Source organism: Stegostoma tigrinum, chromosome 30 (genome assembly GCF_030684315.1).
Source record: "Stegostoma tigrinum isolate sSteTig4 chromosome 30, sSteTig4.hap1, whole genome shotgun sequence".
Taxonomy (NCBI): Eukaryota; Metazoa; Chordata; class Chondrichthyes; order Orectolobiformes; family Stegostomatidae; genus Stegostoma; species Stegostoma tigrinum.
The window spans coordinates 33,539,143-33,566,273 of NC_081383.1; the positions used below are offsets into that span (position 1 = coordinate 33,539,143).

Below are 27,131 nucleotides of genomic sequence, written 5' to 3' on the forward strand. Positions count from 1 at the left end.
GCAGTTTCCCATGCTGTCCCCAGGTCATTATCCCACTGGCTATGCTACTGTTCAATAATATTCTTTATCACAAATTGACTGTGTAGAATCTTTTGTCGAACCATTATTTGTTAAAATGGATGCATCTTGAAGTGAGAGAAAATGAGCAAGCAAGACATTGAATAACATTAAGCGTCACGCTAAATAGGCAAAGCTGATCAGCTGAAAATTGTACATATTGTGTACAAATAACAAAACTTGATCCTGCATAAGCACAGCTAATTGTCGAGCGTCAGCATGTCGTTCTTTTATTACAGATTAGAGAAGAATTAGACCCATTAGTTCTACATGATGGAGCCTTGAGCTGCACTGTTAGGTGTTGAATGCGAGAGCTGCACCTGCAAAGTATGAGTGACATAAAAGCGAGTTAGCATAGGCAACAGGAAGCTCATAGTAGTACTGATGTACAAAGAAAGAAAATGTGTGCATTCATGCAAATTATTCAAAAACCCTAGATACCCCAACACTACTCATAATCAAGGTAGTGTTGAAAGATTACCCTCCTTTATTCATTCATGGGATGTGGGTGTCACTGGCCAAGCAGGACTTATTGCCCATCCCGAATTGCCCAGAGGGTAGTTAAGAGTCAACCACATTGCTGTGGGTCTGGAGTCACTTGGAGGTGAAACCAGGGAAAGATGGCTTTTTCAGAGGTAATGGGAACTGCAGATGCTAGAGAATCCAAGATAACAAAGTGTGGAGCTGGTTGAACACAGCAGGCCAAGCAGCATCTTAGGAGCACAAAAGCTGACCTTTCGGCCCTAGATCCTTCATCAGAGAGGGGGGATGGGGTTCTGCCCTCTCCCATCCCCCTCTCTGATGAAGGGTCTAGGCCCGAAATGTCAGCTTTTGTGCTCCTAAGATGCTGCTTGGCCTGCTGTGTTTATCCAGCTCCACACTTTTTTTTCATTAAAGATGGCTTTTTCCTTCTCTAAAAGACATTAATGAACCAGATGGGTTTTTCTGACAATCTATTCACAGTCATCATTCAAGTCTTCATGCTAGAATTTTTTTTAAAATTGAATTTGAATTCCACCATCTGCTGTGGTGGGATTTGAACCCAGGTCCCCAGAACATTACCTGGGTTTGCTGGATTAAACAGTTCAGTGTTAATACCATTTCTGAAGAATGGGCTAGGCCCGAAATGTCAGCTTTCCTGCTCCTCAGATGCTGCTTGGGCTGTTGAGTTCATCCAGCTGTACACCTTGTTACCTCAGTGCTTCAGGTCCTGCAAGAAGAAAGGAGAACACTTATAAGACGTATATTTTTAATTAATAGAAAGGAACTGAAAGAATTCTCTGTAACGTTAATTCTGCTTTGTCCCCACAGATGCTGCTAGATCTGTGATAATGGGAACTGCAGATGCTGGAGAATCCAAGATAATAAAATGTGAGGCTGGATGAACACAGCAGGCCAAGCAGCACCTCAGGAGCACCTCTCTGATGAAGGGTCTAGGCCCGAAATGTCAGCTTTTGTGCTCCTGAGATGCTGCTGGGCCCGCTGTGTTCATCCAGCCTCACATTTTATTATGCTGCTAGATCTGCTGAGTTTCACCGCTGGTTTCTGTTTTGGTTTCTGTATCACTGTTTGCTTAAAGCAAAGTGCAACATCATATTTTCCTCAATTTTCCACTGTACTGCGCTGAAGGTGCTGACTCTGTTAGGACAGAGTTTGAAGGTTAAGGTGAGTTCTCTCGGATTCATCCTTCATCCAAGAATCTAGGTAGAGAGGTTCATCAGGCTATTGAATCGAGGCTTGTTGGGTAAGAATGGGTTAACAACAAATTTTTTTGAAAGTCCTCTGTGTACTTAGAGGCATCGAGTCACAGAGGTGTACAGCATGGAAACAGGCCCTTCTGCCCGCCTTGCCCACACCACCCTGTTTTCACAATTAAACTAATCCCATTTGCCTGCGTTTAGTCCATATCTCTCCATACCGATCCCATCTATGTATCTGTCTGAATGTTTCTTAAATGACAAAATTGTACTCGCTTTCACCACTACCTCTGGAAGACCATTCCAGACACTCACCTCCTTCTGGATCCTTTTTATCTCTCCCGTCTCATTTTAAACCTATGCCTTTAGTTTTACACTCCCCTACAATGGGGAAAAGGTCCAGGCTATCTACCTTAACTGCACCTCTCATGATTTTATAGCACTCTATAAGGTCACCCTTGTGTCCTATGCTCCAGGGAATAAAAATCCCAGCCTGTCCAACCTCTCTTTAGTAATAATAGTGTTTCTAGTGTTCCAGTTTATTAATAGTGTTTCTTTAATAGGGTGACCTGAAATGCATGCATTCCTTCAAATGTGGCCTCATCAATGTCTATTACAGCTGCAATAAGATGCCCCAACCCAATGCTTTGACCTCCCAGTTCGTATACTGAACGGCCTAATGTAGTCTCATGCCATCTGACATCACATCCCATTGAAATCATCAATACATCCACATGAAAGGAGACCTCAATCAGACAAACCTTCAGAATCATTCTGAGACATACTGCCCATGCTTATTGCGCAGAGGTGTGGTTTGTAATTATCATCAACTGAAAAATAAAGAATGGAATCTTGTAGGGACCTCAATGACAGGAGTCACAATGAGATAATTTAAGAGAATACCATCAGAAATCCCTCAAAGTTACAACCCAAGCTGATAAGGCTGTTAAGAAGGTGTATGGTGTGTTGGCTTTCATTGTCAGTGAATTGAGTTTAAGAGCTGCGAGGTTATGCTGCAGCTCTATAAAACCCGGGTTAGACCACACTTGGAATATTGTGTTCAGTTTTGATCACCTCATTACAGGAAAGATGTGGGAGCTTTAGAGAGGGTGCAGAGGAGATTTACTGGGATGCTGCCTGGACTGGTGGGCAGGTCTTATGAAGAAAGCTTGCGGGAGCTAGGGCTTTATCATTACAGCGAAGAAGGATGAAAGGTGACTTGATAGAGGTTTACAAGATGATGAGAGGCATAGATAGAGTGGATAGACAGAGACTTTCTCCCAGGGCGGAGATGACTATTATGTGGGGGCATAATTTTAAGGTGATTGGAGGATGGTATAGGGGAGATGTCAGAGTGGTGGGCATGTGGAATGCACTGCCAGCACTGATAGCTCTTGGATAGGCACATGGAGGATAGTAAAATGTAGGATATGCAGGGTAGATTTTTCTTTGTAGGATAATAAGTCGGCACAACATCATGGGCCGAAGAGCCTGTACTGTGCTATACTGTTCTAAGTTCTATGTTCTATAAGTCCAGTCAGGTCTTTTCTATATTAAGAGCAACTTACTCTATTTTCCAACTACATTCCAGACCTCGAGGTGAGATTCTCTCGGTGTGAACTGCTGATTATTGGGGAATTGTTGATATCCTGGGTGTCCTTATACAAATAGTTCCTGAACAACCTGTTCAGAGATGTTATTATAAACCCCTGGAACAGAAGGGGTTTCAACACTTGTGTCCTGGCCCAGAGGTAGGTTACTACCGTTGTGTCGCAAGAGATCTGTGTCTGCTTGTTAACAGTCACATTGATACTGGCCACATTAACTGCAGTTCCCTATCCTATCATCTGCTGCTAGGAAACTGGACATTGACACTCACTGTCATGAAAGTCTGAATGAGTAATTGGCATCCCCAGCTTGTCATTTGAGCCTTTGGTCCACCACCTTGGACACCCAGCAGTAACATTTCAGGGCCTACTCCAGTATCAGCCATACACAACCCCTGAATTACAGATGCTGGCATCAAACACCTACCAACTTTTCAGAATGCACCTGGTATCTCTCCAATCAAACTTCAGGATAAATATGCACTTCAATTCTGCACCTTAGGGCACATCAGCAACTGGAATTGCAGTGCCGCTGCAAGGATACTTTGTGTAAAGAGATAAGCACCCAGCTTCCAGCCTGGGCTAGACTGCATCTCAAGGCTCTTGGCTCGCTTCCTTAATGCTCACTCAGTTTTAGCTTTACACAATGTTCACAGCATTCTTGCTTTGCATTTGACCCCTCAGCCAGTGCTACCAGACTTTCTGTCTGGCCTTGTCGTTTAGCACAGGCAGAAAGCTGGGAACCTTGCCATTGTTGTCAGCAATCCTCAGCCAAGTTGAGCGACATAGCCTTTTAGTCAGGAGGTCTTGCCACAGTAAGTCAACAGCAGCCTCCAGTAACAGTCTGAAGGCGTGAACACAGTCAGCCCACTGCTTAGCTGGTCAAGGTCAACATCCTCTCTTCCTGAGCAGCCCAGTACTAATGTGGCCCTTTTCTCCCCTATTATGGACTGTTTAACCCCTGGAATGAAGAGACTTACAGGTGAGTGGAGGATTGAGGAAACTGTTTATGGAAAGAGTCTAACCTTTCAAAACACTTTGCATCATTAACAACTAAAGCTGTTTTGATCACTTCATCTGTGCAGCTACCTTTCAAATTAGGTAAAATGCCTTTCAATCCTTATTAAATTCAGAAACTTAAGATAAATTCTTGGTTAAATCAAATCCCTTGCTGACATTTGAATCATCATCCATGTTACTTCCTTTTATTTTCTTTCTTCATTTAAGTTCTTTGTTGCCAAGCTCATGTTTTCAAAGTTCCTTATCCCGCCATAGTTTTTTAAAAATTCTATCTCTTTGCAGTTCATTCTGCTTTTCTCTCTCCTCTCTCCATAACTCTTTGCTTTTCTTCCACCAAGAAAGTAGTTAACAGTTCATTTCAAACACACAGGAAAAAGTCATCAGTTCTAAACTTAAGATCAGAAAGCCAAGCTTACAGTAACTGGCATTAAAAGTTATACATGTAGGTCCCACAGTTTACATCACAATGATAACAAACAATAATCCCTGTATTTTCCTGACACCAAATGAGAATCTCATCTCAATGCCCAGAACTTAGCTGAGAAATACAGCAATTTTTTCCTGATGTCTCCTAGTTCCCACTCTCGTTTTGCAAGACCCCATGTTGTTCTGGGTCCTATAAGATTGTACCCTTCCACTTTGGGAATATTCCAGGTCTGAGTTTCTTACATTTTATATTTGAACTGGATTAGTAAGACTTAATCCAAGAAAGGGTGGTAGCAATAATGAAGGTCATGTAACAGGAAGTGCATGGAACATGAGGAAATGCTAGTTTTGTGTGATCTTCCAGACTGATGGTCTTTCTAACTGAAATGGGAGAGGTCAAGCACTTGTGGTCAGGTGCTTATGGACTGTGGTATTGAATTGTTAACTACGTTAACAAAGTGTGGAGCTGGATGAACACAGCAGGCCAAGCAGCATCTCAGGAGCACAAAAGCTGACGTTTTGGGCCTAGAAACTTCATCAGAGAGTGGGGATGGGGAGAGGGAACTGGAATAAATAGGGACAGAGGGGGAGGTGGACCGAAGATGGCGAGAAAACAAGATAGGTAGAGAGGAGAGTATAGGTGAGGAGGTGCGGAGGGGATAGGTCAGTCCACGGAAGATGGACAGGTCAAGGAGGCAGGATGAGGTGGTAGGTAGGAAATGGAGGTGCGGCTTGAGGTGGGAGGAAGGGATGGGTGAGAGGAAGAACAGGTTAGGGAAGCAGAGACAGGCTCGGCTGGTTTTGGGATGCAGTGGGGGGAGGGACGAGCTGGGCTGGTTTTGTGATGCAGTGGGGGGAGAGGAAGAACTGGGCTGGTTTTGGGATGCAGTGGGGCAAGGGGAGATTTTGAAGCTGGTGAAGTCCACATTGATACCATTGGGCTGCAGGGTTCCCAAGTGGAATATAAGTTGCTGTTCCTGCAACCTTGAGGTGGCATCATTGTGGCACTGCAGGAGGCCTATGATGGACATGTCGTCTGAGGAATAGGAGGGGGAGTTGAAATGGTTCGCTACTGGGAGGTGCAGTTGTTTGTTGCAAACCGAGCGGAGGTGGTCTGCAAAGCGGTCCCCAAGCCTCCGCTTGGTTTCCCCAATGTAGAGGGAGCCACACCGGGTGCAATGGATACAGTATACCACATTGGCAGATGTGCAGGTGAACATCTGCTTGATATGGAAGGTCATCTTGGGGCCAGGGATGGGGGTGAGGGAGGAGGTGTGGGGGCAAGTGTAGTACTTCCTGCAGTTGCAGGGGCAGGTGCCGGGTGTGGTGGGGTTGGAGGGGAGTGTGGAGCGGACAAGGGAGTCGCGGAGAGAGTGGTCTGTCCAGAAGGCACACAAGGGTGGGGATAGAAAAATGTCTTGGGTGGTGGGGTCAGATTGTAGATGGCGGAAGTGCCAGAGGATGATACGTTGTATCCGGAAGTTGGTCGGGTGGTATGTGAGAACGAGGGGGATCCTCTGGAGGCGGTTGTGGCAGGGGCTGGATGTGAGGGATGCGTTGCGGGAAATGCGGGAGTCGCAGTCAAGGGTGTTCTCGACCACTGCGGGGGGGGAAGTTGCAGTCCTGGAAGAACATGGACATCTGGGATGTGCGGGAGTGGAATGCCTCATCCTGGGAGCAGATGCGGTGGAGGCGGAGGAATTGGGAATAGGAGATGGAATTTTTGCAGGAGGGTGGGTGGGAGGAGGTGTTTTCTTGGTAGCTGTGGGAGTCGGTGGGCTTGAAATGGACATCACTTTCTAGCTGGTTGCCTGAGATGGATACTGAGAGGTCCAGGAAGGTGAGGGATGTGTTGGAGATGGCCCAGGTGAACTTGAGGTTGGGGTGGAAGGTGTTGGTAAAGTGGATGAACTGTTCAAGCTCCTCTGGGGAGCAAGAGGCGGCGCCGATACAGTCCTCAATGTAACGGAGGAAGAGGTGGGGTTTGGGGCCTGTGTAGGTGCGGAAGAGGGACTGTTCCACGTAACCTACAAAGAGGCAGGCATAGCTGGGGCCCATGCGGGTACCCATGGCCAACCCCTTTGCCTGTAGGAAGTGGGAGGAATCGAAAGAGAAGTTGTTGAGGGTGAGGACGAGTTTGGTAGGCAGATGAGGGTGTCGGTCGAGGTGGATTGGTCGGGCCTGTGGGACAGGAAGAAGCGGATGGCCTTGAGGAATACAGGGGTATAGGGACTGGACGTCCATGGTGAAAATGAGGTGTTGGGGTCCAGGGATTTGGAAGTCCTGGAGGAGGTGGAGGGCGCGGGTGGTATCATGGACTTAGGTAGGGAGTTCCTGGACCAAAGGGGAGAAAATGGAGTCCAGATAGGTGGAGATGAGTTTGGTGGGGCAGGAACAGGCTGAGACAATGGGTCGACCAGGGCAAGCAGGTTTGTGGATTTTGGGAAGGAGATAGAAACAAGCTGTGCGGGGTTGGGGAACAATGAGGCTGGAGGCTGTGGGTGGGAGGTCAATAATCCACAAACCCGCCTGCCCTGGTCGACCCATTGTCTCAGCCTGTCCCTCCCCACCAAACTCATCTCCACCTATCTGGACTCCATTTTCTCCCGTGTGATCCAGGAACTCCCCACCTATGTCCGTGACACCACCCGCGCCCTCCATCTCCTCCAGGACTTCCAATTCCCTGGTCCCCAACACCTCATTTTCACCATGGACGTCCATTCCCTATACACCTGTATTCCTCATGCAGATGGCCTCAAGGCCCTCCGCTTCTTCCTGTCCCACAGGCCCAACCAATCCACCTCCACCGACACCCTCATCCACCTAGCCAAACTCATCCTCACCCTCAACAACTTCTCTTTCGATTCCTCCCACTTCCTACAGACAAAGGGGGTGGCCAGGGGTACCCGCATGGGCCCCAGCTATGCCTGCCTCTTTGTAGGTTACGTGGAACAGTCCCTCTTCCACACCTACACAGGCCCCAAACCCCACCTCTTCCTCCGTTACATTGAGGACTGTATCGGCGCCGCCTCTTGCTCCCCAGAGGAGCTCAAACAGTTCATCCACTTTACCAACACCTTCCACCCCAACCTCAAGTTCACCTGGGCCATCTCCAACGCATCCCTCACCTTCCTGGACCTCTCAGTATCCATCTCAGGCAACCAGCTAGAAAGTGATGTCCATTTCAAACCCACTGACTCTCACATCTACCTAGAATACACCTCCTCCCACCCACCCTCCTGCAAAAATTCCATCTCCTATTCCCAATTCCTCCGCCTCCACCGCATCTGCTCCCAGGATGAGGCATTCCACTCCCGCACATCCCAGATGTTCGAGTTCTTCAAGGACCGCAACATTGCCCCCCACCCCACAGTGGTCGAGAACACCCTTGATCGCGTCTCCCGCATTTCCCGCAACACATCCCTCACACCCCGCCCCCGCCACAACCGCCTCCAGAGGATCCCCCTCGTTCTCACGTACCACCCCACCAACCTCCGGATACAACGCATCATCCTCTGGCACTTCCGCCATCTACAATCCGACCCCACCACCCAAGACATTTTTCTATCCCCACCCTTGTGTGCCTTCCGGACAGACCACTCTCTCCGCGACTCCCTTGTCCGCTCCACACGCCCCTCCAACCACACCACACCCAGCACCTTCCCCTGCAACTGCAGGAAGTACTACACTTGCCCCCACACCTCCTCCCTCACCCCCATCCCTGGCCCCAAGATGACCTTCCATATCAAGCAGATGTTCACCTGCACATCTGCCAATGTGGTATAGTGTATCCATTGCACCCGGTGTGGCTCCCTCTACATTGGGGAAACCAAGCGGAGGCTTGGGGACCGCTTTGCAGAACACCTCCGCTCGGTTCGCAACAAACAACTGCACCTCCCAGTAGCGAACCATTTCCACTCCCCCTCCTATTCCTCAGACGACATGTCCATCATGGGCCTCCTGCAGTGCCACAATGATGCCACCTCAAGGTTGCAGGAACAGCAACTTATATTCCACTTGGGAACCCTGCAGCCCAATGGTATCAATGTGGACTTCACCAGCTTCAAAATCTCCCGTTGCCCCACTGCATCCCAAAACCAGCCCAGTTCGTCCCCTCCCCCAACTGCATCACAAAACCAGCCCAGCTCGTCCCCTCCCCCCACCACTTCCCAAAACCAGCTCAGTTCGTCTCCTCCCCCCACCGCATCACTGAACCAGCCCAGCTCATCCCCTCCCCCCACTGCATCCCAAAACCAACCCAGCCTGTCTCTGCTTCCCTAACCTGTTCTTCCTCTCACCCGTCCCTTCCTCCCACCTCAAGCCGCACCTCCATTTCCTACCTACCACCTCATCCTGCCTCCTTGACCTGTCCGTCTTCCCTGGACTGACCTATGCCCTCCGTACCTCCTCACCTATACTCTCCTCTCCACCTATCTTCTTTTCTCTCCATCTTCGGTCCACCTCCCCCTCTGTCCCTATTTATTCCAGTTCCCTCTCCCCATCCCCCTCTCTGATGAAGGGTCCAGGCCCGAAACGTCAGCTTTTGTGCTCCTGAGATGCTGCTTGGCCTGCTGTGTTCATCCAGCTTCACACTTTGTTATCTTGGATTCTACAGCATCTGCAGTTCCCATTATCACTGTTAACTACGTTTTTTTGTTTTCCTACGTTTCAGTAAGTAGGGCTGTAATGTTTAACATTTTAATTTTTTTTCTGCATTCTACCAAAATTCTGTACGTTGTACTTTTGTAGCCAAGGTGGTGCTGGAAGAGGCAACTTGTAAACTTGTATTCATGTCAGCGCATGTGACAATAAACCTAATTCAGGTTTTTGATGTTTTGGAATTGTGATGAAAGCAGATTTTCTGGCCATCGATCTCATTGCATCTATGGCACCTTGCTGAGAACAAATTAATGCAATTGGATTTTCTGATTAAACAACAGTACTGCACTTCAAAAGAAATCCATTGGATGAAAAGCTCTTTGACGCTTGTCAAGATGTGACGTGTGCTGCCTAAACGCTAATTTGTTTGTTCTTCGTTGCCTCTGTCTCCTCTTCAAGATGTGTCGCCGTCCAATGATTCACCAGCATCTTCACTTCATATTCCATGACTGAGGGAATTGCAAACCCATGTTTGGCTGTTCTGTTTTGCCACCTAGCCGGAAAATGGAGAAATCATGTTGGGTCTGTGATGAAAGGAGGGCGCAGCAATTGCATGAATACCAGATTCCCTCCTGAAGGCATTTATTTTGATCTATTTATAGGAGCATAATGGTGAAACTTCAATTAAGGGGCTTGTGCAGAAAGTCAGATATCAGCAGCTTCAAAGATGACAAACGATAGGATATGATTGTTCTGTAATTTAAATTGAATATTCATCATCAGGGATGAGCAAAGGCTCTTAAATTAGCCAGTGGAATACACTTGAGGCCCCAATGTCAAGCACTGAACAGGTGTGCTTTTGAAATTCCCTCATCATTGCAACATGTTGGCAATTTCTCCTTTAGGATTTGCTGCTCCAGATGTTTTCAGGTTTGCTTCCTGGTCTTTATTGGCTGCACTTAGGTACATCTCAGACACTGTTATTGTTTGATAGCCTTTGAGAAGAAAAATGGTGAAGCAGGAGAAATGAAGAGCGGGATAAAAAAGGACTTAGCTTAATTGATGGCTTGATATTTACACTTTCCCAATGGAAATATTTTGTGTATAACAGAGAAAGAATAGAAGAACAATGATGAAAATAATAGTCTGAGTTTGATCTGAATCAAATTAGGTGGATTTGAGCTGAGTTGAGAGTTGCTGAGGGAGCCTTAAAGCGTGAGAAATCTGTACCCTGCCACAAACCTCTACTAATTCATGCATTTCCAATGTAAACTGGAGTAGATGATTGGTTGGATGACCAATATAATTTAAGGAAGGAGTTGCAATGACAATGATTCTGAAAGCCTCGATGTAGTTCAGATTTTTAAACATTGTCGTCAAGGCCCAGGTTTTCTGCATAATAGGAAACTTCATCATGATGAGGATTTGAGATTTAGGAGGTAACTATCCTCATCATTATTCCTTAGATTCAGGGGCCTGTCTGAGGAGCCTTAACTATTGGGTACCTTCCTGCCCAATGGGGCCCCAAACCTTCCATCTAACATATACCCTAAACCTGCATTTCACGCACGGACCTCCGATCTCCACTCACCTCCCTGTTTAAGGAAAAAAACTGGTCTGGTAGAGCTTTTTTCTCAATCCTTTGCAGTTGTAAAGAAAAGGGAAAATTGGACATAGAGAACAAGAGAATTTATAAAGAGAAACCAAAGGCATGTTTTGAAGTGGAAGATTTTGAGGAGGTTTTCAAAAGTAAGACAAACAGTAACAAAGCAAGGAGAACAGCAAGGGGAATAGACAAAGTGATGGGGTGGAGGCTGAATCAGCAGCTACAAGCCACAAACTGAGGGGATTACAGAGAGATGTAATGAAAAACTCTGAACTAGAGAAGCAAAGTGTGTATGTGTGGTTTAAGTTAAGGCAAGATGACAAGGCTAGGAGTATTTTGAAAATAAAGGCGAAAAGTATTAACTTGATACACTAGGCAGGAAGAGGAAATGGCAGGAGATAGGAAGGGATGCTGCATTGGCAGCAAAAACCAATTTTCTAACATTTACTGGAAAATCAGTTGGCAACTTGATCATGCATGATGTAAAGACCAAATGTAGGTAGGTAGTCCTGCCCTTCAGCAATGCCCATTGAGGAACTGTTCTTTCATTCCTTTTTGTGACAGAAAGTCAGAGGAAGAACATTCATTAACTTCCATTGTGTGTTCCTGCTGGAGACTGCCTGCAAGTGCATAAGTATTTCTAGAATTGGCCATCTTCAGCAGGAAATCCAGCACCCTCCAAGGCAAAGTAGAACATTGGCATAGAAACAAACCCTAATATGAGATTTAGGTGTAATTCAAAAGATGAGTCTCATCTTCAGATTCCCTTTGAAGCTGAGTGTCAGGAGGAGAATTGACACCAAAGGAGATCATCATTGGCCTAACGACGATCCCTGCATCAACTTGTGGAATTTAATTAAACCCGCAGACACTTTCTGGATTAGTAACTTCTCTTATTCATTATCTCTAGTCATTGCTGAACAAAAAATACTTCCTAAATTGATGGAACAAAATTAAGTGACCTTAGAGTTAATCGTGGTTCTGTGTAGTAGTACGACCTGATGGAGATAGGGTCTTGTTAAATAACATTGACATTGTGAATAGTATGCAGCTTACAAGTCAGAAAGGAATGTGCTGGCTGTAACATCACTGTCAACGCAGGATACCAAACACTTAAGCTGTTTACCCATTTTGAATGTGAGTGAATCTGCATCACTTGCCTGCATCATATCCATGTTTGATTCAATTTTCCCGTAGATCTTTTGGAAATGGTGACCCAATGCCATACCTGAACAGAGAAGACCAACAATTCTAACATGCCCACTTGACTGGAGAAATGAAGCAAAGGATATTAGAGCCAGAAAGGATATTGTCTTTGATTCTTCTTTGTACCAGATTTTGAAGCAACCGAAGGCTCAGTACGGACACGGGGCCATGGCTTGTTGGCATTGGGAGATGCTTTTCTTCACAAAAGATCCTGAGGCCATCATCTGGTGTCAGTTGAGTGAAATGCATTTTGTATCTTGCAAAAAAAAACTCTCTAAGACTTCTTGACTAGATAGCAGTGAGAGTGGAGAATCTTGAATGTTATCTGATGATACATTTATAACAGACACTGAGGACAAGAGTATTTCTAGCTTAACAGACAATACAGTTAAGCATCTCCCCATCCTTCCCGCCCACCATCCAGTCGTTGATGGAAAATATACCAACTGTGACTAAAATATATCAGGAAGGTCAAACAATTCATTCCCAGTCAGTGCTGAATTAGAATATCTCAGCAAACACGGCACTACCAGCGTTACACTTGCCATACACTGCCCTGAGTTAGGGACTGGGCAAATCCTGGTTGTCCCTAGATCCCATTGCAGGAAAACAGGTGAATCGAGAGGAAGAATTTGGTTCCATTGTAATATATTTTTTGTTAGGCAGTTGTAGTTAAATATTAACCAGCTGCAGGGTAACCGAGGCAGCTATATACCAATAAGGAGTTGACTTGCAGAAGAGAAAGAAAAAGAACAACACTTACAAAACAACTGATTATATTGCCACATCCCAAAGCATTTCACATGGAAATGAGTTGCTTCAAAGTTGACTCTCTTCTGATGTGCAGCGGCTCAGGTAAGTAATGAATGAATCTTGTCTTGACGTCAGCCAAGACAATGGGTGGTAAATTTTTAATTAGCTGTCTGGATATAAAACCGATGTTACAGTGTATCCTCAAAACATTACAGACATTTTAATCTCCATTCATTTTGATTGTGACTGAAACACAACATGCATTTTACACCCAGGAGATGAATTTAAAATATAAAATTTAAAGTACCACCAAACATGTTCCTGTTCTTCTATGCGGGTTATCTGATGTCCATCTGAAGAATCAGGGAGTCCTCTTTTTTCTAACATCTCGTCTAAAAACAGTCATTTCCCAGAATAGTGCATTTGAAAGTTGGCCGCAGTAATATATTCCTTTCCTAGGATTGGGCCTTGAAGCCAAAGGCTGGGATGAAAGGATTGTGGCCAGTGAGTTTCTTTCCATTATTTCTGTCATTGTGTTGGACTAGTGACTTGTGCAACCAAGCACTTCTCACCTCATTAGTTAGACAAGTGAGATGTTGGGCATGTTACTTAGTGAATGGCTTGGGAAGGAAGAGGCAGAATTATTTGTCACTGCTGGGACCTTCCAAGGCTCTGTCACCGTTATCCCTTCAGAGACTGCAAGCCAGGAACTAGCCTCACACTGTTGTGCTCACCTCTGAAAGTAATGACTTGATCAACCCTCAGAAAGGGACAGAGGAATGTCAGACAGGAGTCCCAGAAATACTCAGTTGACTGGTGCAAGAGATGATAAAGTCTTTAGTTTTCAATGCAGCATCTGGTTGTTTTGTTTTAGAAAGGCTGGCAGTTGCCTTGGTGATCCCAAGAATACTTAGTAGCTTCTGGATATGTGCTGGCCTTGCATGCAATTGGCTACTTAGGAACTTTGACCTCACTCCAGGTGCCCCTTTCTTTCACGTGGTATCAATAGGCACCCACAGAGGCCAGGGGTGAATCACAGACACTCCAGGATCTTCTCCGGTTACTCTAGTGGCATGTTGTCCCTCTGTCTCTGCATTGTCTGCGATCCCAAAGCTGCAGCAGTTCAGGCTGAAAACGGTGGAACTACAGCTGGGCAGGAGACTCTCAGCAACGAGGGCACTCGAGGCTAAAAGGCACCAGGACATGATTTGCAAGTCCACAGGGTCAACCACACAACAGGCTCCCTTCATCCTTGCTGTGGAAGGCAGAACTAAACAGCCTGTATTGGGAAAGAACAGGAGAACAGAACATACAGAGGGTGCGTGGACAACACAGGAGCTGCATCATTGTAACTTAACTGTCTCTGTTCCCATTATATTTCCGCTTGTACTCTTACAATATCTGCTGTGGTATTAATTTTACTGCGGGACCTGATTCAGCCCTACCATATGAGAGATAAGTAGCCTTTTTGTGCATCAAGAACAGGTTGCATTAGACTGGAGGGGCACTAATGTCCTGCGAGGAGAGTTTGCTAATGTCACTCAATTAAACCAACATGGAAGTGGGTGGGAACCAAACCTGTGAGTCAACAAATAAAATGACCAAGAGGGAGTTACAAACTAAAGTCAGTAAGACTAAGAGGAAGAACAGACAGCGAGAGGGTACTGAACACAGCGGGACTGGCTGAAATGTATTCGTTTTAACATGAGGAGTATGACAGGTAAGGCAGATGTACTTAGTGCTTGGGTTAATACATAAAACTATGATGTTGCTCCATACACCCTCAGCGTGTTTACTGCTGCAAGAAAGTCAAGATTGGCAGCTCAACTTTCCAGGATTTAGATATCTCAGGCAAGATAGAGAGGGATATAAAAGAGGTGGGGAGGTTGCATTACTTATCAGGGAGAATACCACAACTATACTGAGGAGGGGACACCTTGAGAGCTCATCCAGTGACATCATATGGGTATAGTACATGCATAGGAAAGCTACAATCATTTTGATAGGGTTATATTACAGTCCTCTGAATAGCCAGCGGGAGACAGAGGAGCAGATATAATGACAAGTTATGGAAAAATGTGAAAAAGATGAAAGAAAAGAATATGGATGGTGGTGGGTGATTTTAACTTCCCCTAAATTGACTATTCTATGATTCTAATCCATGCTTCTATGACTGTGACTCCCTTAGTGACGGGGGGTGGTGGTTTTGGGGGGGTATTTTTTTACTTATGTCCAGGATGCTTGTTTTAAATAGTATGTCATTATTCTAACTAGGGAAGGAGTTACACTGGAGCTGTTTTGGGGAATGAACCCAACCCGGTGGTCAAAGTTTCAGTGGGGGAGCATTTTGGGAGCAGTGACCATAAATCCGTAAGTTTTAAGTTACTTATGGATAAGGAGAAGAGTAGTCCTTGGATGAAATTGGTAAATTGGCGGAAGGCTAGCTACTACAATATTAGGCAGGAACTCGGGGTATGGATTGGGGGCAGCTGTTTGAGGGTAAATTCACATCTGGGATGTGAAACTTTTTTAAAGATTAGTTGATTAGTGTACAGGACCAGCACATTCCTGCGAAAATGAAGGATAAGGATGGTAAGATTCAGGAACATGGATGACAAGAGAAATTGTGAGCTTGGTCAAAAATGAAAAGTAGGCATACATCACGTTTAGGGAAACTGAATACAGACAGGGCCTTTGAAGAATACAAAGATAGGGTGGAGAACCAAAAAAAAGGGCAAAAAGGAGCCATAAACGTCTTTGGTAAACAGGATTAAAGAAAATTCCAAGGCATTTTACACATATATAAGGAGCAAGAGGGTAGCTAGAGAAGGGTAGGCCCAGTCAAAGACTAGGGAGGGAACTTATGTCGGATAAAATGGTTGGTGTCCTCAACAAATACCTTCCTTCGGTGTTCGTAATTAAAAGGGAGATGTTGGGCGTTTTGAAAAGCAGTAACTTAGACTAGTCCCTGGACTTTATGGGGTCTATCCCAGACTGCTGAGGGAGGCAGGTAAGGAAATTACTGGGGCCTTCTATGACATCCTTGTATCCTCTTCGATCATGGGAGAAGCCCCAGAGGACTGGAGAATAGCCAATATTGTTCCTTATTTAAGAAGGACAACAGGGATAATCCAGGAAATGACAGGCCAGTGAGCCTAATGTCAGTGGTAGGAAAATTATGGGAGAAGATTCTTAGGAACAGGATTTACTTACATTTGGAAAAATATAGATTTATCAGTAATAGGCAGCATGGCCTTGTGTGGGGAAGATCGTCTCTCACAAACTTGATTGAAGTTTTTGAGGAAGTGGCAAATATGATTGATGACCATAGAGTGATGGATGATGTCTTTATAGACTTCAACAAGGCCTTTAACAAAGACTGTCATGGCAGACTGACACAAAAGGTGAAGTCACGTGGAATCTGTGGTGAGCTGTTAAGATAGATACAGAACTGGCTTAGTCACAGAAGACAGAGAGTAACAGTGAAAGTGCATTTTTCTGAGTGGAGGTCTGTGACCTGTGGTGTTCGGCAAGGAGCAGTGCTGGGACCCCTGTTGTTGGAGATACACATTAATGATTTTGGGGAGAATGTAGACGTACTGATTAGTAAGTTTATTGATGACACAAAGCTATGGATAATGAGGAGAATTGCCAGAGGATAGAGCAGAATATAGACAGGTTAGAAACTTGGACAGAGAATTGAGAGATTTGGTTTATTCCAGACAAATGTGGGGTGATGCATGTTGGAAGATTTAAATTAGGAGGGAAGCATATATTAAATGGCATAACCCTCAGCAGTGTCAACTTACAGAGGGATGTGGGTGTACAGATCCACAGTTTCCTGAAAGTGGCAACAGAAGTGGATAACATGGCCAAGAAAGGATATGGCATGCCTGCTTTCATTGGTAGCAGCCCAGGCTATAAAAATTGACAATAAAAATTGACAAATCATGTTGTAGCTGTATAGAACTTTAGTTAGGCTGCATTCGGAATTTTGTGTATGGTTCTGGTCACCACACTAGCAGAAGGACATGGAGGCTTGGAGAGGGTACAGAAATGGTTTACCAGGATGTCGTCTGGTTTGGAAGGCAGTAGCTATGAGGAGAGACTGGGCAAACTCAGTTTATTTTCACTTGAATGTCGAAGGATGAGGGGCAAGCTATTTGAAGTTTATAAAATTATGAGAGGCATGGATGGAATTAAAAGTCAGTGTCTTTTTTTTGTCCCAGGGTAGAATTGTCAATTAATAGAGAATTTAGATTTAAGGTAAAAACAATAAGTTTAAAGGAGATGTGAGAGGCAAGATTTTAGTAGTGAAGTCAAGGACAGTTCATGTGTAGGGTGATATGGTGACGCGATATCGGCCTCTGTGAAATTATTTCACAAAGTGTCTCTACTCCATTTGGAATTTGGCTGGTCAGTGGGCTCCTTAAAATGCACACCCCAACGTTCCATTCACAACTCAGACTTACCTTTCTATGTGGGAAAATGGCAGGTACTGTACATCATCTTCCAGTACTTGTATAGGTTGTTATTGATAATTGGAAGCATCAGGTTCAGCTTGTAGTTCCTTGTCATATTGAGACATGTCGAGCTTACGGCACAAGGAGTCAATCAGTGGGCACGTGTTAATGCTTATGATTGCTCAAGGCGTTTGATAATTACTGATCTCCTGAAGAATTGTGATTTGAAGACAGATTGAAAAGCGATGCTTCTAGCAGTAAAAGTACGATTGTTGCAATTGCCTCATGCAGCACACAAAAATAATGTTGCAAATTTCTCCTTTTGGAAGAAAACAGTCTCCCAGTTTGAGATAACAAGGTGTAGCGTGGATGAGCACAGCAGAGCAAGCAGCACCAGAGGAGCAGGAAGGCTGACGTTTCGGGCCTATACCTTTCTTCAGAAATCAGAAATCAGCATCTGCAGTTCCTACTATCTCTCAAACAGTCTTCCAGTTTGCATGTCTCAGGTCCATTTTGTGAACTTAACATGCAGTGAATTTTTGATCTGATATGACAAGGTTCTAACTTTGCGTTTGAGTGAGTGACTTGCAGGCTCTGCCTGTGATCCACAGACGAACCCCAATTCTTCATATTCCCTTTTGTGTTCTTGCTGCTGGTTCACCAGCAATCCTGCGGCCTCTCTGTTTCAGACAAGTTCCATTACATCAACATTAATTTGCCCAATTTTTCCCCAGTGTCCATGACTCTGGAGGTTCCTATAACCTTTCTGGTGTAAACTCTCCCTCTGCAGTGTTAAGAGTGACCATGGCCTATTTGAATCCCCAACTTCAAGTACTTCCTATTGACTATAAGCTATTGGAAATTGACTTCAAGCACACATGTGTTTGCCAATTCAAGCTGCTGGCAAATAATGCAACTCTGATGTTGACTCAGCACTATGACATACAGTGAGATATTCCCACCCAATATGTTGTTGAGCTGGAGAAACACAGCAGGCCAGGCAGCATCAGAGGAGCAGGAGACTTGATGTTTTGGGCCAGGACCCTTCTTCAGGATTGGTTTCACACCTGCTCTCTGCCTGATACATTCAGTGTTCAGATCCCCCCACTGGATGCTTCCCGCTTTGTAGGAGCCAAAAAGCAGGCTAAGACACAGAGGTGTCTGACTCACTGTCTGCACTAAAAGCCTGGTTTAGCTATCTGTCTGTCCCTGGGTGAGAAACATCCTGCCACGAACATGTAAGTCATGGCTGTGCTTGTTCTCTGAAGATGGTGCCTGAAGATGTGACATTGTGGCTGAATTGTAGAACAGAGGGGCCTAGGGGTTCAGGTACATAATTATTTGAAGTTAAGAAAGTGTTTAGCATGCTTGCCTTCAATGCTCAGTCCTTTGAGTATAGGAGTTGGGAGTCATGTTGAGGCTGTACAGGACATTGGTGAGGCCTCTTCTGGAATACTGCATCTAGTTATAGAGTCATAGAGTCATGGAGATGTACAGCATGGAAACAGACCCTTCAGTCGACTTGTCCATGCTGACCAGATATTCTAGATAAATTTACTCCCATTTGCCACCATTTGGCCTATATCCCTCTAAATCCTTCCTATTCATATACCCATCCAGATGCCATTTAAATGTTGCTATTGTACCAGCCCCCACCATTTCCTCTGTCAGCTCATTCTATACGTGCACCACCCTCTGCGTGGAAAAGTTGCCCCTTAGGTCTCTTTTAAATCTTTCCCCTCTCACCTTAAACCTATGCTCTCTAGTTTTGGACTCCCCACCCCGGGGTAAAGACCTTGTCCATTCACCCTCATGATTTTATAAGCCTCTGTAAGGTTAGCCCTCAGCTTTCTAGGCTCCAGGGAAAATAGCCTTGCCTATTCAGCCTTTCCATACAGCGTAAACCCTCCAAGCCTGGCAACATCCTTGTAAATTCTAGTCATCTGGTTTTATGAAGGATATCTTTAGGCTTGAGACAGTTCAGAAGAGATTTACCAGGATGTTACCAGGTACGGAAGGCTTGAGTTAGGCTGGGACTTTTCTCACTGGAGTGCAGGAGGTTGGGAAGTGACATGCAGAGGTTTATTAAAACATGATAGATAGGGTTAATGTTAGGTATCTTTTCCTTAGGGTGGGGGGTTTCAAGACTAGGGGCATATTTTGAAGGCGACGGTAAAAAGACATGAGGGGCAATTGTTTTTACAGAGGAAGGTGTGGAATGAGCTTCCTGAGAAAGCGTTGATGCAGGCACAGTTCTGACATTTAACAGACACTTAGGTAAGTACATGAATAGGAAACGTTTGGAGAGATATGGGCCAGGAGCAGGTGGGTGGGAATAGTTTAGTTTGGGAATATGGTCAGCATAGACTGGTTGGGACTGAAGGGTCTGTTTCCATGCTGCATGACTCTATGGCTCTGTGGCAAAGAACGGGTATGATGATATTGTGAGGCTACTGCTTTGTTGAAGGCGAGTGTGTGGAAGAAGGGTCCATGAAAAGTGTGTGGTCACTGACCAAGGAGGCATTTTGCGCAGAAGAAGTAGCACCATGTCTCCCGAAGCTGGAGAGAAGGCACAGCCGTTTTGTGCGCTGCACCAGACACTGATGAGATAAGTTGCCAGTAACACGTCTGTGCTACTCGCTGACTTTTTGCACCATCAAGTTCCTCAAAGGCAGTGAAGAAGATTAAAAATGCAATGTTAATAATAGTGCTCATAATGAAATGTAAATGTATGGAATTAAACTTCTCACCATGCCATCAGTGAGATTCTCAGCTGGTTACCTAAGGAGTGAGGACTTAATCAGAATGGCTTTTCTTTCACGTCATGAATTGGAATTTTGAACTCTCATCTGATTAAGCCAACTCACTTGCCATCATTCTCCCTCGAGGGGAAAGTTCTTCCTGCAGTCATCTGAACTGCAGATGCCAGTCTAAGAGGGGTTGACGCTAAATATTAGAGAGAGGAAAGGACAAGCTCGAACATTTGAAGGAAGAATGATAAATTTTCAAGCCAAACGCTTCTACCTCCCTGAAGACTTACACATTGCAGCTGCTGAAGAAGTGTGGGCTGGTATTGAGAAACTTGACAGTCCCCCTTCAGTAAGTTCATTAAAGGCCATCTGTTCCCAGTCATTTCTGAATAACACATGACAGAGATGGTGCAGCCTTTCGCAGGTAGTTTCCGCATTTTATTTCTTTTTCTTTGGCCACAGGAGATTGCGCGCACACTTAACCTCCACCAGACCTTCAGTAATTGCACCATTTTATTTTCATTAAGATTTAATTTTTTGCTTCGATTGTGTAGTAAATGGGCATGAAATTTTTAAGTAGCTGAATTGCCCCAGTGGGAAATTAACAATGAATATTCTTAATTTCAAAACTAAAGTGCAGAATACTCCAAGGTTAGCAATATAGACAAGTTGCAGTGCAATAATGTTATGGTATACTTGTGCTGTGTAACTCAATGTATTTCAATCATATTACTGCTAATATAGCCTCGATTACCGCACTTCAGATTTAGGATTCAGTGTTTCAATAAAGGAAAGGAACACTTGCATTAACATAGCACCTCTCACAGCCTCAGTGTGACAAGACCTTTGCAGCCAATGAAATAATGTTTCTCATTGTAATCTCTGTTGTGATGTCAGAACTCTGGCAGCCAATTTGCGCATAACAATGTCCCAAGAGCAGCCTTGAGAGAATAACCAGATTATCTGAGTCATTGCATGATGGATATGTTTGGTAAGACAACAAGGGAAATTGTTTGAAATTTGGGATAGAGCGGAAAGGGTCACAGACTAGCCTTGTAAGATGGCACCCCCAATGACGCAGTATACACACAGTTTTGAACTGAGGTATCAACAAAGATTTTATGCTCAGGTTTTGGTGTGGGACTTGAAGGCCAAACTTCTTGCCTCAGAGAGTTAGTGCCTGCAAGTGATCCATTGTGCTTGTTTGATTCACAATGACTGAGAATCTCCCTCATTGATGGTTGTTTAGGGATCAGAGGGGAATAAAGATGTGAATGGAAGCTTTTCTTTCCTTTTCCAAGCACACACACTCTACCAATCTTCACAACTCTGGTTCATTCCATTTTATTTTTACGCTCGCACATCTACCAAATGGTCTTTCTTCATGTGTGACACTAGACAGAAAGTGATGGAAACATGGAAAATAGGATCAAGAGTAGAACATTTGACACTTCAAACCTGCTGTGTCATTGAATATGATTGTGTATGATCATCCAACAGTCCACATTTTCTCCCAATACCCTCTGATTCCTTTAGACCTAAGAACCATCAAACTTCTTCTTGAAAACATCCAATGTTTTGGCATGAACAGCTTCCAGTCAGATTTGATCTGATTTGATTTATTATTGTCATGTGTACCGAGGGTACACTGAAAAGTTCGTTTTGTGTGCAGGGCAGGCAGATCATTCCATACAAAGTGTAGCCTTGTAAAAACAAAATGAGAAATACAATGTTATAGCTGCAGAGAAGGTGTACAAAGAGTGAGACCAACATTTAATTGAAAATTTGGGAAGCCCATTTCAGAAGCCTCATAATGGTGGAAAAGAAGCTGTTCTTGTATCTTTTGTTATGTGTGTATAAGCTTTTGTATCTCCTACCCAATGGAAGAAGTTGGTGGAGATTATAACCGGGATGGGAGGGGTCTTTGATCATGTTGGCTGCCTTCCTGAGTCAGAGAGAGATGTTGATGGAGTTAATGGATGGAATGTTGGCTTATGTGATGGATTGGGCTGTATTCACAACGCTCTGTAGTTTCTTACAGTCCTGGGCACAGCAGTTGCTACACCAAACCATGGCGCATCAAAAAAGGATGCTTTCTATAGTGCATCTATAAAAATTGTTAAGAGTCTTTATGAACTTGCCAAGGGAGCAACATACCAATTTTACACATTTTACTCCACTTGCCATACTGTTGTGCATTCACCCAACCTATCTACACCCATCTAGATCCTCCTTGTGTCCTGTTATAGTTGTCAGGAAGTAGACAAACAGTAGAACAAAGAAAGAGGGGAGATAATGGGGTGATTTGAACTATGCAGCATTTGCCGGAGTCAATAGCGTTTGACTCAGGAAGAATGGACTGAATTACGGAGGAGTTAAGAGAGAGATAATCGGTGAATGCAGGACGAATCAGACGGATGGAGAGACTGATTTCAGATTTGCGAGGGCTGTCCAAAAGCATCCAAAATATCGAAGATCTGAAAGGATTTTAAGAGAAAAGAAGGAAATATCAATGTGGTAAGATTAAGCAATTAGTGAGGGATCACATCGTGCAACAGAGCTTTGATGCTAAGCAGTTGATGTACCTGCTATGCTCTCATTTTCTTTGCTTTGACCCAACTTCTTCTTAAATGTTAATACAGTTCAACCATTAATTCAGGTCGCACATTTCATGGCCTCATAAACCTCTTTGAAAAATTACCGCTCTTTCCCATTGTATCTAATATCTCTATTCTTCCTGGAAAGTGGTTAACCTTTATTGAAATCTCCTCATCATTTCATAATTTTTAAGGCCTTATAAATTCATTGACTTATTTCCCCTTCCTTTATGAAAGTAGCTCCTTCTTTCGTAAGAGATTTGAATATTAGCTTTGAGATTGAATGGTGTGAGAAGTTAAAGAATGTAGCTGGACAAGGCTGTGAAGAAATTATTAATTGAGAATGTTAATTTAGATCTGTTGCATTGAGTAACATGGGAGCAACAGGAAACTTCAAGGAGGCAGTCCTGGATGGTCAAACACTAATGTGAAACAAGATGCAGAGCTTATTACAATTGAGGGAGCAAGAAAATTGGCCAGGATACAAAGGGCCCCACTTTTAGCTGCATTGGGACCAGGATGCGATTCTGAAACAGAAACAAAGTTGCTGGAAAAGCTCAGCAGGTCTGGCAGCGTCTGTGAAGGAGAAAACAGAGTTAACATTTCAGGTCCAATGACCCTCCCTCAGAACTGATTGTGGCTGGGAAAATGTCAGTTTATATGCAGAATATAGATTCTAAAATATAGGATTTACAAGCACTTGGAGAGGCAAAGAATAATTAGGGACAGTCACCACGGTTTTGTGTGAGGAAACTCGTGTCTCACAAAGTTGATTGAGTTTTTATGAGGAAGTAACCATGAAGATTGATAAGGGCAGAGTGGTAGATACAGTTTAGATTAGATTAGATTCCCTATGGTGTGGAAACAGGCCCTTCGGCCCAACAAGTCCACACTGCCCCTTGAAGCATCCCACCCAGACCTATCCTCCTATAACCCACACACCCCTGAGCACCACGGGCAATTTAGCACGGCCGATCCACCTATCCTGCACATCTTTGGACTGTGGGAGGAAACCGGAGCACATGGAGGAAACCCACGCAGACACAGGGAGAATGTGCAAACTCCACACAGACAGTCGCCCGAGGTGGGAATCGAACCCGGGTCCCTGGCGCTGTGAGGCTGCAGTGCTAACCACTGAGCTTTACTTGGACTTTAGTAAAGCCTTTGGCAAGGTTCCACATAGTGGGCTAATTAGTAAAGTTAGGTCGCATGGGTTGGCATAGACTGGTTGGACCATAGGGACGGTTTCTGTGCTGTATGGCTCAATGAAACAATGCCACATACAGCCAGACTTTTGAAACTTATTAACTGAAGTTAAGCAATAGTGTAGGTTCAAGAAGAAAACTCAGGGACAAATAAAAATAATTCTTGGTAATGTGGTGATTCATTATAAAATTATCAAAATGACATACCAATTTACAAAACCACCCAAATATATTCTATCTGCTTTAATGCAGATTTTAAATGCATCTATGGGCTTTAAACTATTTTTTTAAGTTTGACAAGGATATACTAACACTGGTACAGGAACTTAAATGAGTGTTGATATTAGGGTGCATGTGGGGATCACAGATCATCATGGAACAGAGACAGTAGGAACTGCAGATGCTGGAGAATCTGAAATAACAAGGTGTAGAGCTGGATGAACACAGCAGGCCGGGCATTTCAGGACTGAAGAGATTACAAGAGGGTTGCAGTGGGAGACAGATCCACTGAGGTCTTTCTGGAGGGAGGATGGTCATTTTCTGAAGAAGGGCCCAGACCCAAAACATCAGCTTTCCTGCTCCTCTGATGTTGCTTGGCCTGCTCTGTTCTTCCAGCTCTACACCTTGTTATCTCATCATGGAACAGAATGTATAGTCACTGGTAATGTTAGAATTCCTGCAGTAAAGGTGAAGTCACCATAATCCTGCTCTCTCTTTAGACAGGGAGACAAATCATGCTGAGAGGATTGCATGATCCTCTCAGGCGAGGGGTGAGGTTGACAAGCATATATGGTAACCTGATCTGGTGCAGGAAGTGAACCCTCACTGTCAGTGTCTCTCTGGATCACCAACCAGCTATCTTGCCAACGGTAGGACATTTCTCATTTTCTCTTTTCAGAGGAGCAGGCCACTCAGCCCATCGAGCCTTCTCCACTATTTAATACATTCATGGCTGATTGATCATTGCACGCTTAATCCCCACAAACACATACACCACTAGTAATCAGTAATCTATCAATCTCTACTTTAAATGTACTCAAAGAATAAGCTTCCGCGGCCATCTGAGTTAGTGAATTCCAAACTATTACAAACATCTGTGTGAAAATAAAGCTCCCCATCTTGGGATGGCACACTGGTTAGCACTACTGCCTTACAGCCCTAGGGACTTGTGTTCAATTCTGGCCTTAGGTGACTGTTTATATGGAATGTACACATTCTCCCTGTGTCTGTATTGGTTTTCTTTGGATGCTCTGGTTTCCTCCCACACTCCAAAGATGTGAATTGGCCATGCTAAGTTGCCCCATAGTGTCGAAGGATGTGCAGACTGGGTGGATTAGCATGGGAAATGCAGGGATAGGATGGGGTGAGCCAAATGACCTGCTTCCACAGTGTTGAGATTCTATGTTTTTATGGTCCTAAATGACATCCTCCTTATTTTTAAGTTGTGTCCTTGTTCCACGCTACCAAATAATTGGAAATATCTCAGCTTTATGTACCCTTTGTCTAACCAACACACTAAAACAGCAGTTAATGAACTTAAAAGACCCTATTCAGACAACAAGCAAAATGAACGTCATTTACAAAATACCTTGCAAGAACTGTGACAAACTCTACATTGGACAAACAGGCAGAAAGCTAGCCACCAGGATACATGAACATCAACTAGCCACAAAAAGACATGACCCACTATCTAGTATCCTTACATACAGATGAAGAAGGGCACCACTTTGATTGGGACAACACATCTATCGTAGGACAAGCCAAACAGAGACATGCACGAGAATTCCTAGAAGCATGGCATTCCAACCGGAACTCCATCAACAAACACATTGATTTGGAGCCCATCTAACACCTTCTGAGAAAAAGAGCAGGAAATGACATCACCAACCCAAGGAAACCTAAACAGGTAAATAGAAAGCGGGACATAACACCAGTGCTTCACCGGAGGCTCACTAATGATGTTACCTAGAATGGTGACGAAACGTCTGAAAATGAACCTTCCAGCTCAGTGAACAAACTCACGTCCAGAACCTCAACCTGAGCTACAAATCTTCTCAAAACTTGCTATTATCTATCCTAATCTATTTCTTTAAATATGTTATGATTTCAATGAGATTCCCCATTCTTCAAAACTCCAGTAAATGCAGACCCAGTTTCCCCCACCTCACTTCCTATATCTTCACACAATTCTAATATCCCGGGAACAAACTGAGGAATATTTGTTGCACTCCCTCAATGGTAACAATATCTTTCCTGTGATAAAGAGGCCAACAGCCCACTGTTGCAGGTGAGGTCTATCCAAGCTTCTCTACAATTAAAACAAGATTTCCCTATTCCTATACTCAATAAAAAAAAATCCCAAGGTGATTCACCTATGACAGACCATTCAGGATTTACAATCTCGTCCCAAATATTATTCAATGTCACTATCCAAAGATCCAGTCAACTGTCATCTTTTAATTGCAAAGTTTTGGCTCCACTGCATACTGAGATCATAAGACCATAAGAACAGGAGTAAGCCATTTGGCCCCTCAAGCCTGCTCCACCATTCAAAAGGATCATGACTAATCCGACATTGGTCACAGCCACTTTCCTGCCTTTCCACCATAACCTTAATGTTCCCCGCTGATTAAGAATCTATTAGCTTCATCTTTAAACATAGACAAGGGGTCTGCCCCCACAGCTCTCTGAGGCAAGCAGTTTCAAAGACTCTCAACCCTCTGAGAGAAGAAATTCCTTCTCATCTTAGTCTTAAATTGGTACCTCTTTATTCTCAGTCTAAGCTCTCTGGCCCTAGGCTCTTCCATGAGAGCAAACTTCCTTCCAGCATTTACCTTGTCAAGCCCCTTAAGAATCTCTCAATCTTTTAAGTTCCATTGAAGAGATTTTCAACCTGTTCAGCCTTTAGTCATAGGACATTTTCTAATTTGTGTATTTTCAGTGTTCAACAAATTACAATAAAAGTGACCTGACTCTCATATACCACCTCAAACGTGTGCCCTTTTTGCCCTGTTGCCATTCATTAGTTTGAAATATTAGGTTAAGTTTCTATCCCATGGTTTTTTTGGGACAACTCTTCAGTAAAAATGCAAATTGGCCAACCCCCATCATGCCGATAGGAAGTTAGATCCAAACTGAGGGCCAT

The 27,131-nt window shown here is 44.2% G+C and overlaps 1 long non-coding RNA gene across 1 annotated transcript in view; it reads left to right on the forward strand.

Moving 5' to 3' along the window:
- The first annotated feature begins 4,211 nt into the window (after positions 1 to 4,211).
- Positions 4,212 to 27,131, forward strand: part of LOC125465715 (uncharacterized) — a 45,290-nt gene continuing 22,370 nt past the window's right edge. Inside the window, exons 1-2 of the long non-coding RNA XR_007250303.2 lie at positions 4,212 to 4,343; positions 24,706 to 24,855. This is a non-coding gene — a long non-coding RNA (uncharacterized LOC125465715). The remainder of the gene's footprint in view (positions 4,344 to 24,705; positions 24,856 to 27,131) is intronic.